Below are 15,940 nucleotides of genomic sequence, written 5' to 3' on the forward strand. Positions count from 1 at the left end.
AATATTGGTCCACAATATCAACCAAACATTTTCCTTTAAACAGTAAATGTTTTCTAACACATTTGCAATAGCTAGATTTTGTTTGATTTATCCCAATCACAACCAGCTTTCTGAGGACTCATTAGTACACACAGCATCACACTGCAGACTGTGTGCAATGCAGAGATATCAAAGCCAGACTTTCAGTTCTGCTATTGTATAGACACCAGGGAAAGTTAGAAAACTGGCTGCTGTGCCAGGGTGGTCGCTGCAGTCACATGAGACCAACTGGGTAATTTACCTCATTAGTTTACTGCTAGGTCTGAAATTAATGGTGCAGCCATAACAGCCCAAGCTTAAGAAGCAGGTACATTTGCAGATTTACTGCAAGTGCATTTAGGTCAATTATTTTAAAAATCATTCTAATTTCCAGAAGGTACATTATGAAGCCAGTTAATCTTAGGTCTGGCAGCTAGATGTGCCTTGGGACCTCTTGTACTTCTTGGCTCTGGATTCCAGCTCTCCCTATTGACTGGACAGGGTTATTTATGCTTGACCTCTGTGACAAACCCAGGTGTGGTACCCAACCATCAGTGTTTCCCATACACAGACTCAACTGGCATGTTTGTCAACACTCGGAACTAACATTTTGCAACTCCTTTATCTACACACTTCATCTGCAGTTTCTCCTGTTTACAGACTCTGATCCACATGCCATTCTGAACTTTATTAGCTCAGGAGAGCTGTGCAGGGAGAAACATGGCAGGTCAGGTTTGGTGTCAAGGAAAGCAAGGAAATACACCTAAAGAAAAATAGCTTACCTGTGCCTACAGGGTGTGAAGTTTGGAATAGGCAGCTACAACTGAGAAAAGAGATCTTGGGGTGATCACTGACATGTCTCAGGTTCCAACTCAGCAACTTTTCATCAGAGAGGAAAACAACATGTTTGGCATCATCAGTCAGGGTAACAAGAACAACACAACATGGAATATTTTACAGCCACATAAGGAGTTGTCAGCCTATATCCTGAAAACGGTGTGTGGCTTGGGTCTCAGCATCTCAAGAAGGACATAGTGAAGTTAAAGAAAGTACAAAGAAGGATAACTAATGTGATTAAGGGGACAATGCAATTGCCCAAAAATAGATTGTAAGAGACTCGGACTCTTCAACTTGCAAAGGGAAAAGCTGGGGGATAACACATAGTGCAATATCAATATCATGACATAATTTGACAGCTGGTGGCCATGCTGACTGCCAAACCATTGTTCACCAAATCCCATACTGCACGAATTAGATGACACTCAAGGAAACTGTCTGGAAACGAACCTAAAAAGTGGAAAGATTATTCTTTACACAGAAGGTTGTGAGCTTCTGTGACTTGATGCCACAGGAGATTGTGGATGTCAATAGTATCCGCCAGCTAAAAAAGAAATTAAACACATTCACAGACAATATATAAATGATTTCTGAAAGGACTGGGCAAACCTGTGTTCTGCATATTTTTATGATGGAGATTTGGATAATAGAGAACTACAAAGAATGTGGACCAATACCAGAAGAAGGGCTTAGTCTCCTTAAACAGCCCCTCCTGTCACTATTAAAATCTATGAGTTTTGCAATTGTCTTCAAATTGAGGCCATTATGCCACAGAACCAGAAAAAGCTCCCACATATCATGAATGCAGCATGTTGGTAATGCAGTAGCTAGAGGCTGTGATGGATTAAAATCTGCTTGGTAAGGAGATTCACTCTCAGGCCTTAAAGACTTCAGACAACTTCTACAGCTTTGGCTGGATAATCTATTTCCATCGTACATGACACAGAGTGGAATTCATCTTGAGATCTTGAGAAAAATCTGAATGCAAACTTTACCATGCACTGCTTGCCAAAATACAAGGAATATGCTGTTAATGCTCCACAGTGCATTTCATCCTAATTGGATAATGTGGAGCCACACTTGTTTCTGTCAACATCCTAAAATACGGCATCTTGACCTTCACATTTTAGGGCATGGACAAGGAAAATAACACATCATTTGGGAAAGAGCTATCAACAAACTAGGATTCAACTCACTGGGCCATACCAAGCTTTAACCAAGCTTTTGTTTTCCTGATTTAGAGAACTGCTGGGGAGAGCAGGATAGAGACCCTCTCAAGAACAATGTTATCTCTTATAAGTATCTTTATATTGTTTTCTTAGCTCCCTGCGTTTATATCATATATTTTTAAACAGCAGGAAATCCAGACTACAATAAAAAACTTTGCACATTCAACTCTTCCAGCAAAATGCCAAAGCCACGCAGTAACTTGTTCATCTGTTTTATACTGAGTTTGTGACAGAGAGTGATCAAAACTGAAGGGAGGAGAGCTGTTTGCAATGTTTTATTAAATCTCTCCTATACCAGTTCTCAGTTGGAAAAGTAATTTTAGTCACAGTAAAGAGCTTAAATCATGCCCTGTATGTCTGCTGATAACGTCAAAGATAACGATGAGGGAAACATTGACCCTTGCAAGTACTGCAATGCAGAAGTCCCAGGTTACTGATGGGAAAAGGGATGTCTGGCACTAAGAAAACTCTAACACGGCTGGTAAAGCCTTCAAAAGCTTCTTTAACTCCATACCTAAGGATCATGCTACATTGCACTCTGCTCACTAAGGTGTCTCAGACTCCTGGTAGGCAGCTCAGTCTTTTATAATTCAGATAGATGAACTGGAAACTGGTGGCTTTTGTTTTTCTGTCCCAGAGACTGTGAGGGTTGCAGAAATTTTCTAGGTGTAATTCATGTAGGCCAATCTACAATTTGCTGCCAACATATATCAGTAAGGATTTCTGAAGAGAGGCTGGCAAGAAAGCACACAAGCATTAAATCTCAAGAGTCAGAGCTAGAATTACACACATAATCCATTTACAAAGCCTGTTACTCATTCCAACACAAGTAATCACCCTGTGATTCTGTTAAATTGACTGGTGTGTCCTAGTTAATGTCTTGCACTTTCAGGTCTGTTTAGATTCCTATAGATTAACTTCAGTGGAGAGAGTCAGAGATGACAACAGTTACTCCTCAGCCATCTGAAAGAGTAATCACAGGCACTGCCTACACATAAAATCGTATTGATACTTCATTCCAGAAGCACTAACCTTTCACCAAGACACAGACACCTTTTACTCCGTATGAACTTGTGACTTTTGGGGGATGAGGAGGGTGGAGGTGGAAGGAGGAGACAAAAAAACAGCAAAAAAAACCCCACAAACAAACACCCGCCCCCCCCAAGCCTGTTTGTTTCATTCCAACAATAGCTGTTTTTCATAAGTAATGATTACCTAAAACCCACCGCACCTCCTCACCACAATGATGCATTTATGTGGGAGCAACATCATCATTCCCCTTTAAGGAATTACACAAACTCCCCTTTACTCAGCAGCCAAGATACTTTCTGAGGAATTTCTTAGGAGATGAATGAAGGAACAGGTCAAAACAGGCTGGTGCCCAGTGCCATCCTAGATAAACCCTGAAAAATACTTTCCTAGAAACCTAGATAGAAAGGATCTGTTAGTATCGTCACAGCCTTTTGATGTGGTTGTGCATTGCAACATCCTGACAGCTCACTCTTTCAAAGCCTCAGCAGCAGTGAGGCTACGCCACAACTTTCTTCTCCTTTGATCCAGGGATTTTGTTCGGGGTGAAGAGTGGGGGTGAAAGAGTGTGAACTGCTAGATTAAAATAGAGAGTTACATCTGCGATAACAGACATTTTCCATCCACAAGCCAAGGAATTTTTTTTTTTTATTTCCTTAAACAGATTAGCTGTGATTAACAACTACTTTTACAAGACTGTGTTGTAATACCAGCTCCTCCCAGATTTTTTGGTTATTCCTCTCCACTTCATCTACAAAAATATGAGTCATGTCTGGTGCTTGCTTCTAACCTTTGCTCCTCTCCTGATGAGAGAAGAGATCCCTTCATGCCCTTGGAGGTGTCCAGCTGAAACTCTGGAGCACATCTCCTTCTGTCATGAAACTGAGCAAACTTCAAGCTTTATGAAATTCAAACTTTATGAAATATCCATCACACCATACCAGAGTAATTATGTGCAAGACATTATCCTAATGCAATTCTGCCCACCTGAGCTCAGGGTATTATCTCTTTCCTGATACCTGTGTTTCCACAGATGAAGTATCCCCCATTAGACACCACTTACAAGACAGGGGCATAAATGGAGAAAGAGGGAGGCTGTTCCTCTAATCCACAAAAAGATGAAGGCAGGAAGCAAGGGATGCGCACACACACAAGTCAACACTGCTCCTGATCGCTGGAGCTTTTTTGTTTATTTTTAACAACAGCTACTCAATAGAATAGAGACATGAATGGTGCAGAGTGTGTCACTGCTTTTCCATGATCTCCTGTGCTCTGCCACCACCCACAACTTCTGGAGAAATGGGATTGCTCCAAACTAAGTTCTGGACTACTTCAACAACAACAACAACAACAACAAGCCTCTCTGGACTAATTCCACCTATATATGACAACTGTCAATTTTATCCATAAACATGAGTGCAATATTGGCTGCTGCAGAAATCTGTGTGATACATGGATATTGTGTTACTTCCAGTGTGCTGCACATTACTGGTTCAGAAGAAATGAACTTAAAATATGGCTGGTGTAAACAAAACAGAACTAAAACTATGGCACTATACTTGCTCCTGATATGTCTACCTCTTTTTTCTATTCCTACAGGAACTTTTTCCAAGTTTGCTAAGCTTCCTTTCCCCTTTTATGCCTCTTTTCCTCTGAAAGACTTGTGCTAATTGGCAGGTTACACGAACATGCACTTTCAGCCAAGTGAAGGAACACCCAGGCAGGGTGAAGAATTTGCAAACTGCAGATTAAGGCCTGAGAGCAGAACATCAAGTAAAATGGACAAAGAAACCACTATTTTTGTTTTTCCACCTATGACTTCTTGTTGCCAACATTCAAAGAACAAAAATCAGATTAGTGAAGGTTGTTTGGGGAGGACGAAAGGAGAGAAAATGTGGGGGCTGCACAATAGCTAAACAGAAATGTGGACTGATTAGTAGAGCTATCCATCCATCCATCCATCCCTGCACTAAACAATGTGCATTTGAGACAACCACCTGCTTCACCTGCTGGCAGGTTTTGCCTTCTACATCTGAGCCTTGCATTGACAGAGGCAATATAATCCAAACTATGCTTTCATAATACAACTGCACTTCCAAAAAATGATGGGTATTTTTGAATGTTGTTGTTATTCAAACCTCATTCCTTCTCTGGAGACTTTCATTCAATTGTGAAACCAGAGCTGATTTTCAACTGAGTTCCTTCTCTTCATGTGAGGCCAATATGCCTTATCTAGTCAAAAGCAGCTCTACCTCCAGGATTAGACACCTGATTTCATTAAGACTTCTGAAAGCTTTTAATTAAGGATCTTGCCTTTTTACACACCCCTGCAATCACACAGAATTGAAGACACCAGGTGATTTTCTCATTTTAATTTTGTCCCCTATGGGTTTCAGTAACTGTTCTTTCAGCTGGAATTCTCTCTGCTGAGCCCTGGCAACAACCCTTGAATCAGAGCAGTGTGGTGCACTCGCCTCTGGAATGTTACCAGAAGGAACTGCAGCTTCAGGGCACAATAAGGAGGACACCAGTGCCTACCTGTTGGGGACAGTGTCTTCTGAGGTTTGTGATGCTGATGTAATCAATCAAGAAGGGCAGCAAAGGGAAGGTGTGATTTCAGCTTGAACCAGTACACATCTGAATTTAAACATAGAGAAAAAGAAAATAAACACTGGGAAGCAAATATCAAAACAAACCTGATTTAAGCCAGGACTTTGCTCTTTTGATTTTTTTTAAAGAATCATTTATAATCCAGAGAAAGTTATGATACCATTCCTGACTCCCCATCTTTTCTACAGAAACAGAGAAAACAAAAAAGTATTCTGAAGCCCAAGGCAAGCAAAGTGTTAAGCCTGTTGGCCACCCCTCTGCCTTCACTTCAGGGTACTCCCACCTCCTGACTCCTTATATCCCATCAACAAATCAGTTGCATGGTAGCAGCTGCAAATGCCAGAGTGTGGAGAAGCAAAGCAAGGCAGAAAGAAGGGTAATGGAGCACGGAGGTGCCTTGAAACCTTTACTGACAGGGACCACCTAGAGAGATTGCCAAGATACCATATTTATCCCTTGGTAAGGCAATTCCCTTAATGCAAGTTGAACACAACCTGCAGTGAGGATCAGGGTGCACAAACAGGGCTTCATTGCTGCAAATAAGTCTGTTCATCTAAAGAGTCTTTTATTGCTGCTAGTCCCCAGAGAACCCAAGAAGTTCCTTCACCTTTTTTTCACCTCAGTGTCTCTATGCAAAATACAGTAGCATTTTTCTTCTCCAAAGAGTGATGATCTTTCACAGCTCCCCACTGATATCACACCATCCTAACCCAAATTTGGAGAAATGAAGTTCCTGCCTTGTATTCCTCAGGTATGATAACCCAAGTTTTATGAATCTCTTATTTCTTGAAAAAAACATCAGATATGACTGGACAGACAAAAAAACCCTATCGAGTTTGGTCGATAAAGAGACCCCTAGAGAAAAAGGTCTGTGATGGGTGAGTTTCAGCTGCCGAAAGACAGAGGTTGATGGGTAAAAGATCTCAGCCCCAAGCAGAGGCTGTTTTCTGCCTGTCCTGGCTGCTGCCTTGGTGCCCAGCTGGACCCTGCAGCACCCAGTGTGGGTCCCAGCCGGGCCAGCAAGCCACAGAGGACAGCTGGCTCTTCAAAACAATGCACCTCGCTTTGCCAAACACATAAAATGTCACTGCTAAACTCCACAGATGAACCAAATACACACAGAGCGTTGATTAACAGCCAATTAGCAAAGTAAATGACAAAGAGATTATACTCAATCTGCTTCTTTGCCTGTGTGTGCAACAGCAATTGAACAAAGGTGCCCATTTAATGACACTGAAAGACATAAGTGGACTAACAAAGACTGCACTTAAACACGTCCATACACAGGAGTTTGCTTATTTGGATATACCTCATTTTGCAGGTCCTTTATCAATTCCCTAAAAATAACTTCCCCTACCAGCATACCATTCTCATCAATGAGTAAGGACAGTGACTTGTCTTTTTCTCACTGTAAAATTTCATCCACAGACCATAACCCCTCTGTAAAATACCCCACCAAAAATACTATGCAGACATATATTAATACACAGTCATTATTTTTACATGTATATAGGCATATTTAATAGGCATACAGAGGCTTATACTAAAAAAGGGTTCTATTTATTTATACTAAAAAAGGGTTTTATTTTCTAAAAAAGCTGTTTTCTGCTGTAACTACTTGTTACACTTTATTGCATACAAAAATGGTTTTGGTACTGACAACATAAATACCGTTCCCACCATATTCCTATCAAAGAGCAGCAGCTGAATCCATGCATGTACAGTGGCCAGAAGGCAGGGGTGAGTCCACAAGCAGGTGATTTGGCTGCTAGAGGCCTGATTTGAGCAAGGGGTCCATCAGGCAGAAATGCATTTTCAGCCACTTGTATGCCCTGGAACCAGCTCACCAGACACCAAAGCCGTGTGTCCAAGCACTTTCTGGCCTGTGCAGTTCTCAAACACCAGGCCCTAAGAAGAACTGATGGAAAGAATAGTTTGGGTTTACACACACCTGGAAGACTGAAGGAGTTGAATGTTACGGTATTGAGTACATGACAACCCAATGGAATGGAAATATTTAGGCAGCAAATGAGGTGAAAACTTGCTGGCAGCAATGAAGAGGAGCTTTGGCAAAGTGATGTATGTGGTACTCTCAGCAGCTGCCAGGCAGAGGAAGATAATAAGGAGGGTCTGGGATGAAACGAGAAAACAATGAAGTTTCGAGTTTGTAACAGATCCCAAGATGATCCTGACCAGCCTCGCTGACACTGTCAGTGCCTGCAAAAGAATCAGACTGCAGTGGGAGCCCAAAGCAGCAGCCCTAGGAGAGACCTGTACTTATCCCTGGATAAACCAATTTAGTTTCTGAAGATTGCACACAACCTGGAGCACAGACTCTGATGCTGCAATCAGGACTGTCTGTCTCTGAAATCCTGCAGCAGGAAGCCATGTTGAGCTTAAAACCAGTCAAGCAAGCTGTGTTAATCCCCACAGGTCAAGACAATATTACTACATAGAGGGGAGTTAAAAAAAAGACATACGATGGATTGCTTCATTTTTGGCAAACACACAGTGGACAGAAAAGATCACCTCAAGCACTGCTAGCTGAGAGGAACTGACAATCTGTCCATAGCCTGCTGCAACACACTCTGAAAAGCAAATGATATTATTAACTTTCAACTGGACACCATTACACAATTACAAGTCAGTTGCCAGAAACAACAGTATTAGATGGAAAAAGAAGTTCCAAACTCTGAAAATCTGTCAGGGAGTCAGGGTTTATTGTGAAGAGTCTGTCCTGTAACAGGAGAAAGGAAACTTGATGCTGATTGAACCACCATCAATATTAATGAAGAAGAGAATATCTGTACAGTGTTCAGGAAAATGGTACCTTACATTTACAGGATAAGAGATGGAAATACCTTCTAATTGCTGCAGCAAGAAAAATTTCAACTTTTTAAATATATAAACCCTGAAGATCTGGTTATGACAATACAAAATTACATCTTATAAAGCTTTACTCTCCAAATACTTTCCTTCTAGAATGAACACTTCATTAGATTAAAATATATGGAAGCACCAAAAAAAAAAAAAAAAAAAAAAAAAAAAAAAAAAAAGGCGCCAAAAAAAAACCCCAAACCACACCAAAAAACAAAACACCAAAACCCAAACCAAACCCAAAAATCCCTAAAAAACAGCACAAAAACAAACCAAGGCAAGTTTCGTAACATGGGAGCGGTATTAAATAATGAAGCAGCAACTGATAACAGATGTTAGGCTAAAGTGTGTTTAGGACAGATCTAAATTTAGAGTGGATCTACAGTATGACAGATTTCTGGTAAAAAAAAGGTGTTTAATATCAATAAGAAAGTGGCTGTGATACTGAAAGCTGGTGTCAGAGCAGTTGGCTTTTTATGGATATATAAGAAACAGATAAATCTTCAGAGAAAGCCCTACAAAAATCTTTGGTTCTAGGTCCCACCTCCACTTTTTGCAACACAAGCCTACATCCTCTGGGGACACCAGGGACTTCAGACAGCAGTCATGCCATCGGCGGGCCACTCAGGGCAGTGTGCATTGGGAGGTAACAACCGCCCTCAGTCTCAGGGCAGGAGGATGCCAAGAGAGGATGAGGACAGAACTCCTGCTTCCCCAAAAGGCCTCTGGCAACAAGCAAAGCAGGTCTAAAAAGTGCCTTGAGAGTGCTACAATAAACAGATAAGGCTGTTTGGGTTGCAAGCCTACACAGCCACCTGAAGCAACTTGCAAATTATGTGAACACCAATAGTAAAACCAGGTGCAATCTTGGGAGCTCAGATTGTATTGCAGCAGGCTGCAAAGGTTGGTCTAGCTGGGAAAAGGCGGATGTGTTGTGGGGATCACCTCCCTCAGGAGCCTACCTAATGTACCTCAAAACCCCAAGATAACAATTTTGTTTATACTACTTCTTCATATTGTGCAATGTTTTCTTCCTTGCAAGAAAAGACAGGAGATAGGGCAAAGAAGGAGAAAAGAACTGGCTTAAAACATCCTGCCTACTCGCAGGCAGCACTGACATACTCCCTTGCCAAACCCCTCATGCAAAACCATCTGCAGTGTGATGGAAACATTGCCTGACAGAGCTCGGGAGGCTCACAGGGAGCAAACTGCTGGTATCAGCACAATGCAGATAAATGAAGGAAAAGTCGACTCGAAGTGCTGCTTAAACAGAGGAACAATAAAGCAAGTTTATTTGGTAGCTGGTGGTCAGGCTTTCCCTGAAGTTAGCTATGCTATGGGTGGCTTCTGAGAATGAAATACCCCAAATACTATTGTAATCTCTCTCTTTTTTCTTTTTTTGACAGAACTAGATGTATAAAATGTAACAGAAATACATCCAAATAAGAACACAGCTATTGCACTCTGGATTATTTCCATACAAAGCCTGAATTTCAAACAGATGATGACCACTGTGTGACATGAACAAAAGTAAAAAATACTGAGCAATGGTCTCTGAAATGTAATTATTTTAAACAATCTACTTAAACCATAGCCAACACATTAAATCCACATGTCCAGAATTAAGAAAAGGTAAGCATGAAGAAGAAACACTTGTGCTACTTGCGTGGCCCTGAATGCACTAGAGGCTGATGGCACAGCCACATGCTCGGCACCTTCCCCCTCATTTTTCTGTTTTGAACTCTGCTGTGATCCAAACTCAGCTCAGGAACTTCCTGCAAATGCCTGATCTAAGTTTAAAAAAAGTCAGACTTGTCATCCGAAACAGTTTCTTCATCTTAAGTCTTCAGCACATGGCACAGTTGCAGAGGGTGACATTTATAGCCCAGAGAGGCTTTTCTGGTAGAGCTGTGCATCAGGAAACAAGTCCTGTTGTGTCACAGTAGAAAACCAAAGTCCTTTTCACAGGTTTTTCTTTAACCTTCACTTACAGGTTCAGAGCAGCACTGCTATTTCTAAGTTAAAAGCAGGCCATGATATTTTATTCAAATCATCTCCTCTTTCTTTTCAGCATTCTCAGTTTATTGGAAAGAATTGAAAACTTACTTCCCTACTTCAGCTGAGTGATATTAAGGTTCAAGTAAATTGACCACCATTATTTTCATCCTTAAAATCAGAGTGAAAATGACATATGATTCTGCAAATTTCTTATTTGGTTTTAAATCAAACAAGACTGAGAGTTAAAGCACAATACTTGTACTCATCCTGATCTCCAGGACTGAAGTTCAGCCCTATGTAGCTAAGCTGAAAACCAAAGAAGCAGATTAGGGTTTTTTTAAATCACAGGGAATTTTTTGCATTCCTAACCCTCTGCTGAAAAGAAAAAGAAAAAAGAAGAGGAAAAAAGGAGCAAAAATATCATAGATACTTTCAATTTACTTACCCAGTCAAGCACAGGAGAGATCATTTATCAGCAGTGCAAATTAAAAACTGAAGCCACCTCTGCTCTTTAAATTAGGGCACTTGCTGTCTGTCAAAGCAAAAAGTACAAACCTAACAAAAATTATGCATAACTGTAGGGAAAATGTAAACCATTGTGCACTGAATCAGAATGTGGTGCCAATGGCAGGTTGGGTTTACATGGGCAGCTGCAAATATTTCAGTGACAGCTAGAAAGCTGTTTGATAGAAGCATGCAAGATTTGCTTTCTCATTCTTTGTATTCCTCAGCTTTTGGAAAGGCCCCAAAGCAGACTGCTTTGGGCAGGTGTAATTCCAAGCTTCCCCCTGCATTTTAGGCCAGCTATGATGAAGTTTGACAGGACTGCTGATTGTTACTGCTAACCCTACAAGTCCCTAAAATTTCAGATCACAGAATTTACAGCACTGTTGGGCCCAGAAAAGAAGTTTTCATTTCTTTTCTACAATTTAGCAGCTGCCTGTGGCCTTGCACAGGCAGCATCATAGTAACTGATGCTTCTGTCTTTAAGAAGAAACAAGGAGGGTGCCAAAAAGTGGTCCAATACAAACACTTCAAATCTGTTTAAAACAATTGTTTAATGGTTTTCTTTAAGACTTAATCCCTTGCTGCTACACAAAAGATTTTGCTTGCAGTGCCCAGAAGTTTTCTGAGAGGTTTCATTACACAGAGGAAAAAAGAAAAAAAAAGAAAAAAAAGAAAAAGAAAAAGAAAAACAAAACCAACCTGAACATCTTGGGAGAAACTAAATATTCAGCTCAAGAGTGAGAAGGTTGCCATAGAAAGAGATGTAGTTTTGGCTGGTCACTATTCCCTGATTTTAAGTCAGCTTTTCATAGGCACTTCTAGCTTGACAAAAGCCTTGCTGATGGTTGACAGCCTCTGTCCAGATCCCTGGTATCCTTCACAGCACAAAACCAAAGAAGGAGCTGTTGGGTTTCTTGTTTTTACACCTTTAAAAGATGCCAAAAAAACCCCATGGAGTTTATATGCCACACTTGTTTCAAGTTTGTCTGTTTGTATTTTGTTAAATTTTTTAATTTGTTTACATTCTTCTCCTCTGGGAGGAGAAAGATGATTGATGATGTTCAGTGAGGCTGAAGAAATGGCTACCTGTGTAGCCAATCTTGGCCTGTTTGTAAAACTGTATATATACAGTCAGAAAAAATAAAGTAAAGAGCTTTTCCTGCTTGACCTCTTGCTGCCTGCTTTGTCCTTTTGTGTCGCTAACAGTGACACCACATGGAACCAACCCTGGTACCAAGCAATTTTGCCTTTGCCATGGCTTTAAGCTGCCACTTTGGAAAGGGCTGTGCCTTACAGGTAGGTGCAACAAAATCCATTCATGCCAAGAGCAGTCAGAGGATCTGAGGCGATGTGTGTCACTTGAGGAAGGTGGCAAGGATAGCAGGAGCTGAGTGGCCAATGGCAGCCACAGCAGCCCACGCTTTAGCTGTGCCTGCCACAGTGATTCAGTCACCAAGGAGGTCAAATGAGGCCATGGATACCAATTGTCAGGGCTCAGACTCCAGTTACAAAACACTTTTGCAAGAGGAAGGGAAAGCAGAGAGGAAATAAAGTCTGTGAGATACACACAGTGTAGGGAAGGTTCTGAAATTTGGCGCAGTCTTTTACACCTGGTTTGAGCTCAGAAAGAGAAAGGTGGGTGGTTGCCCTGATTTGGTGAAGGAAAAGCCACACAAAGTGACTGTAAGAGTGGAAATGGCAGGAGGCCATTGCAAGAATCATTCCAACCCAGGCAAGCACAGAAGAACCTAAGGGCAGCAAGACACCACATGTGCCTGTCTCCTGCTCTTCTCCAGCATTACACTTCAGATGTAACCACAGAGTTACATTTTTTGCCTTCAGAAAAAGGGGAAGGGGAAAAACAGAGTGAAAATACATGGTGCGATGTTAAAAGCAGAATAGACCCCCCAAAAGGCAAAACTGAGCTAATTTAGCTGTCATCATCAGAATATTTTGCCAATTCTTTTGCAAAATTGTGTGTTATGTATTCTTCCTTATGGGTAAAGATTTCAAAACCCTCAGCCATCTCAGCACTGGAAGTGTTAGTTTGTTTGTTGAGTTTTTTCCTTTTCAAATTTGCTTTATGTATTTTTTTTTCCTGTGAACTAGATACTCATGCTGAGAGTTGCAGAATCCTGACTAGCAGGGCTTTCCATGCAATTCACCAGAGACATTCAAGTCTAAACACATTATCTTAAGACTTTCTGCTTCCTCATACCTGCACCCTCCCTTTTCATGAAAAGGGAATCTAACAACATCCTTTGAATGTTAAGCAAGGCTTCCTCTTCTTTAAAAATAACCCTGTTCCACACATGCACAGAAGATGAGCACAATCTCTTCAATGAGATGAGAAAGATGGCATTTGTGGGCTATCCCTTTTGAGAATGAAAATTGAACAGGGCACGGAGCAACTGCACTGTTGTGCTTTACTGTTGCGCCCTCGTCACCAAAATTCCAGTCCTGGAGCTGGTGCTGCTTTGATCCTTAGAAATATACTGCCCCAGCCTCAGCATGCCCACCTCTTTCAGGATATCCAGAAATCCCTCCTGTGAAGCAGACACAAGTGATGCCATGCGAGTGACAAGGAGTCATGATGAGAAAATCTTCAGAGGGAGCCTCTTCAGTTCACAATGTTTCATGTTCGTTTCCAGTTGTCATCACATTTTAACAGACCTCTTACCTTATCTCTTAATAACCTGTCTTAATAACCAGTTTCTACCACGAAACTGGGAAGCTCAGGTCTCTGAGCTGTGCTCTGTAGCCTAAAGCAGAAGTTCCCTGTGCATTTGCTATGGAACATGTCACTGAGCTGATAGTTCCTCATAGATGTGACAGGCATCAGTCACCTGTCTGTAAGAAGCACGTGAGCTTGACCCCAGCCACTTGTTTCAGAGAAAGGATTGTAAAATAATGGTTTAAGTTTGGCTCAAACTTGTGAAGACATCTTTTTTCCCACTAGGTATCAGATACACTTTTTGGCTCTCCTAACTTTAAGAAAAATAATTTGCCTTTTTTTTTTTTTTTTTTTTTTTTCCTAGGACTCAGCTATATGGATCTATTGTAAGTTACCTAAACCAACAGAATGATTCCTGGGAAAGCACAGCTCACCCCTGTGCTGACCCAAAACATTTCTCATTTGCAGTGGTTGCAGAGACAGCAAAAACTGGTAAAGAAGATACAGCAACTTGGACTTCAAAAGAGAAAATTCCTCCTTTCAGTAAGTAGTGAAGTATTAGACATTAATCTTTCAGGAAATCAGAGAAGCATTAAAGTTCATTGAGTTTTGTTTTTTTTTTTTTTACTATGCTCCTAACTGCCCAAACTTGAAACATAATATTGCAAGTAGCAGGGCTGCCTCTTGTTTTTTTTCTTCCATTTTTGTGTGCCAGTGAGCAACAAATCTGTTCTTGCCCCATTACCTTTTAATCTGAACACTATCAGGTAGAATATGAGCTTCTACTTACACTCTCCTTGATTATATACAGCTGTATTAAATCTATTTTAGCTAGTTAACATTCCTAGTCCAGGCACGTTCCAAAAAAATTGAGCTGAACTTTACAGTCATCAAGCTACATCCACAGGATGCAGGAACAATCACTTCATTAGCCTTTTGCAACAGCTTAGCTTTCAATAAGCTTCATGCTTGGAATAATCAAGACAGTCAGAAGTCAAAGCTCACTTCATTGGTTTAAAAAAAATACAAAAGTTTGCATACAGTGAGATTACCTCTAACTGGGTTTCTTCAAGCTGCAGTTTGCATCTTTGTTGCACATATACCACAATTCTTTATTTCTAGTATCCATGGTGGGAAAAATAACTCTTCCTCTCCTCACATTTGGGGGTACAATTGTGCCTACCACCATCTAAGTTCCTTCTTTGCCACAAATCGTAAGGATTCTCATGGAAGGAAAAGGAGAGAGGAAAATGAGAAAAGATATGTGGATTAATTCCACTTGTGAGTTTTAAACCACTCTGTTTTCAAAATAACTATGTATGGAACCACCTATGGTGCTAATGTGAAGTGCCCAACACATCGACAGCTGCTGGTCAGGGGTCACTTCTCACAAACACCTCACTGACACGTCCGCCCCATGTCCTCACATCACCTGCTTCAGAAGGGGCAGGAAGAAGAACACAGTAAAAACCCAGCAATGACATAACTGCAGTGAAGAACTCCACAAAGGTGGAGGACACTGAGGTGGCTGGTCCCTAGCTTTGACAGCTAATACTACAGACAACATTAGGCGGGCTAATGAAACTAAAGAACTTCACACCATTAACTAAAGCAAAACTGTCTATGGCAATACTTTCAACTACAGCCTTCATGGTGCAGGGTCAAATAAAAAAAAAACAGGTACTTTTATGTAACAATTAGAGTGAATGGACCTCAGATGACTACAGGAAGAAATTACAATGAACTACACATCTCAAAAAAAGCTCGGATAAAAGTTTGCGCAGGGCAGGGGAGTTGTTACCTCTAAGTGCTATTACCTTCTCTGTGTTTCTGGTAGAATTTGTGCTTCTGACATCTCCAGACAAGTTCCATCAGAGGATGCATAGGACTCATTGAATGTTAACACAGCAAAGTATGGCAATATACAGAAAATCCAAAACCCACAAAAAAAATCCCACTAAATGAAACCAAAACTCCTTACATTAATGTAACTCCTTAGATTTTTACATCTGAAAAACAGGACAAACCACAGCCTCCTCCAGTTCCTCCTGCTCTAACCAGCAATATGAAGGACTGTTAGAGCAACTCACTAAAAATCATAAAAATCTATAGGCAGTATAATTGTTTCTGCTGTTGGGAGAGTATTTTGCAGGGCAGAAGA

Source organism: Sylvia atricapilla, chromosome 1 (genome assembly GCF_009819655.1).
Source record: "Sylvia atricapilla isolate bSylAtr1 chromosome 1, bSylAtr1.pri, whole genome shotgun sequence".
In the NCBI taxonomy this organism is placed as follows: domain Eukaryota; kingdom Metazoa; phylum Chordata; class Aves; order Passeriformes; family Sylviidae; genus Sylvia; species Sylvia atricapilla.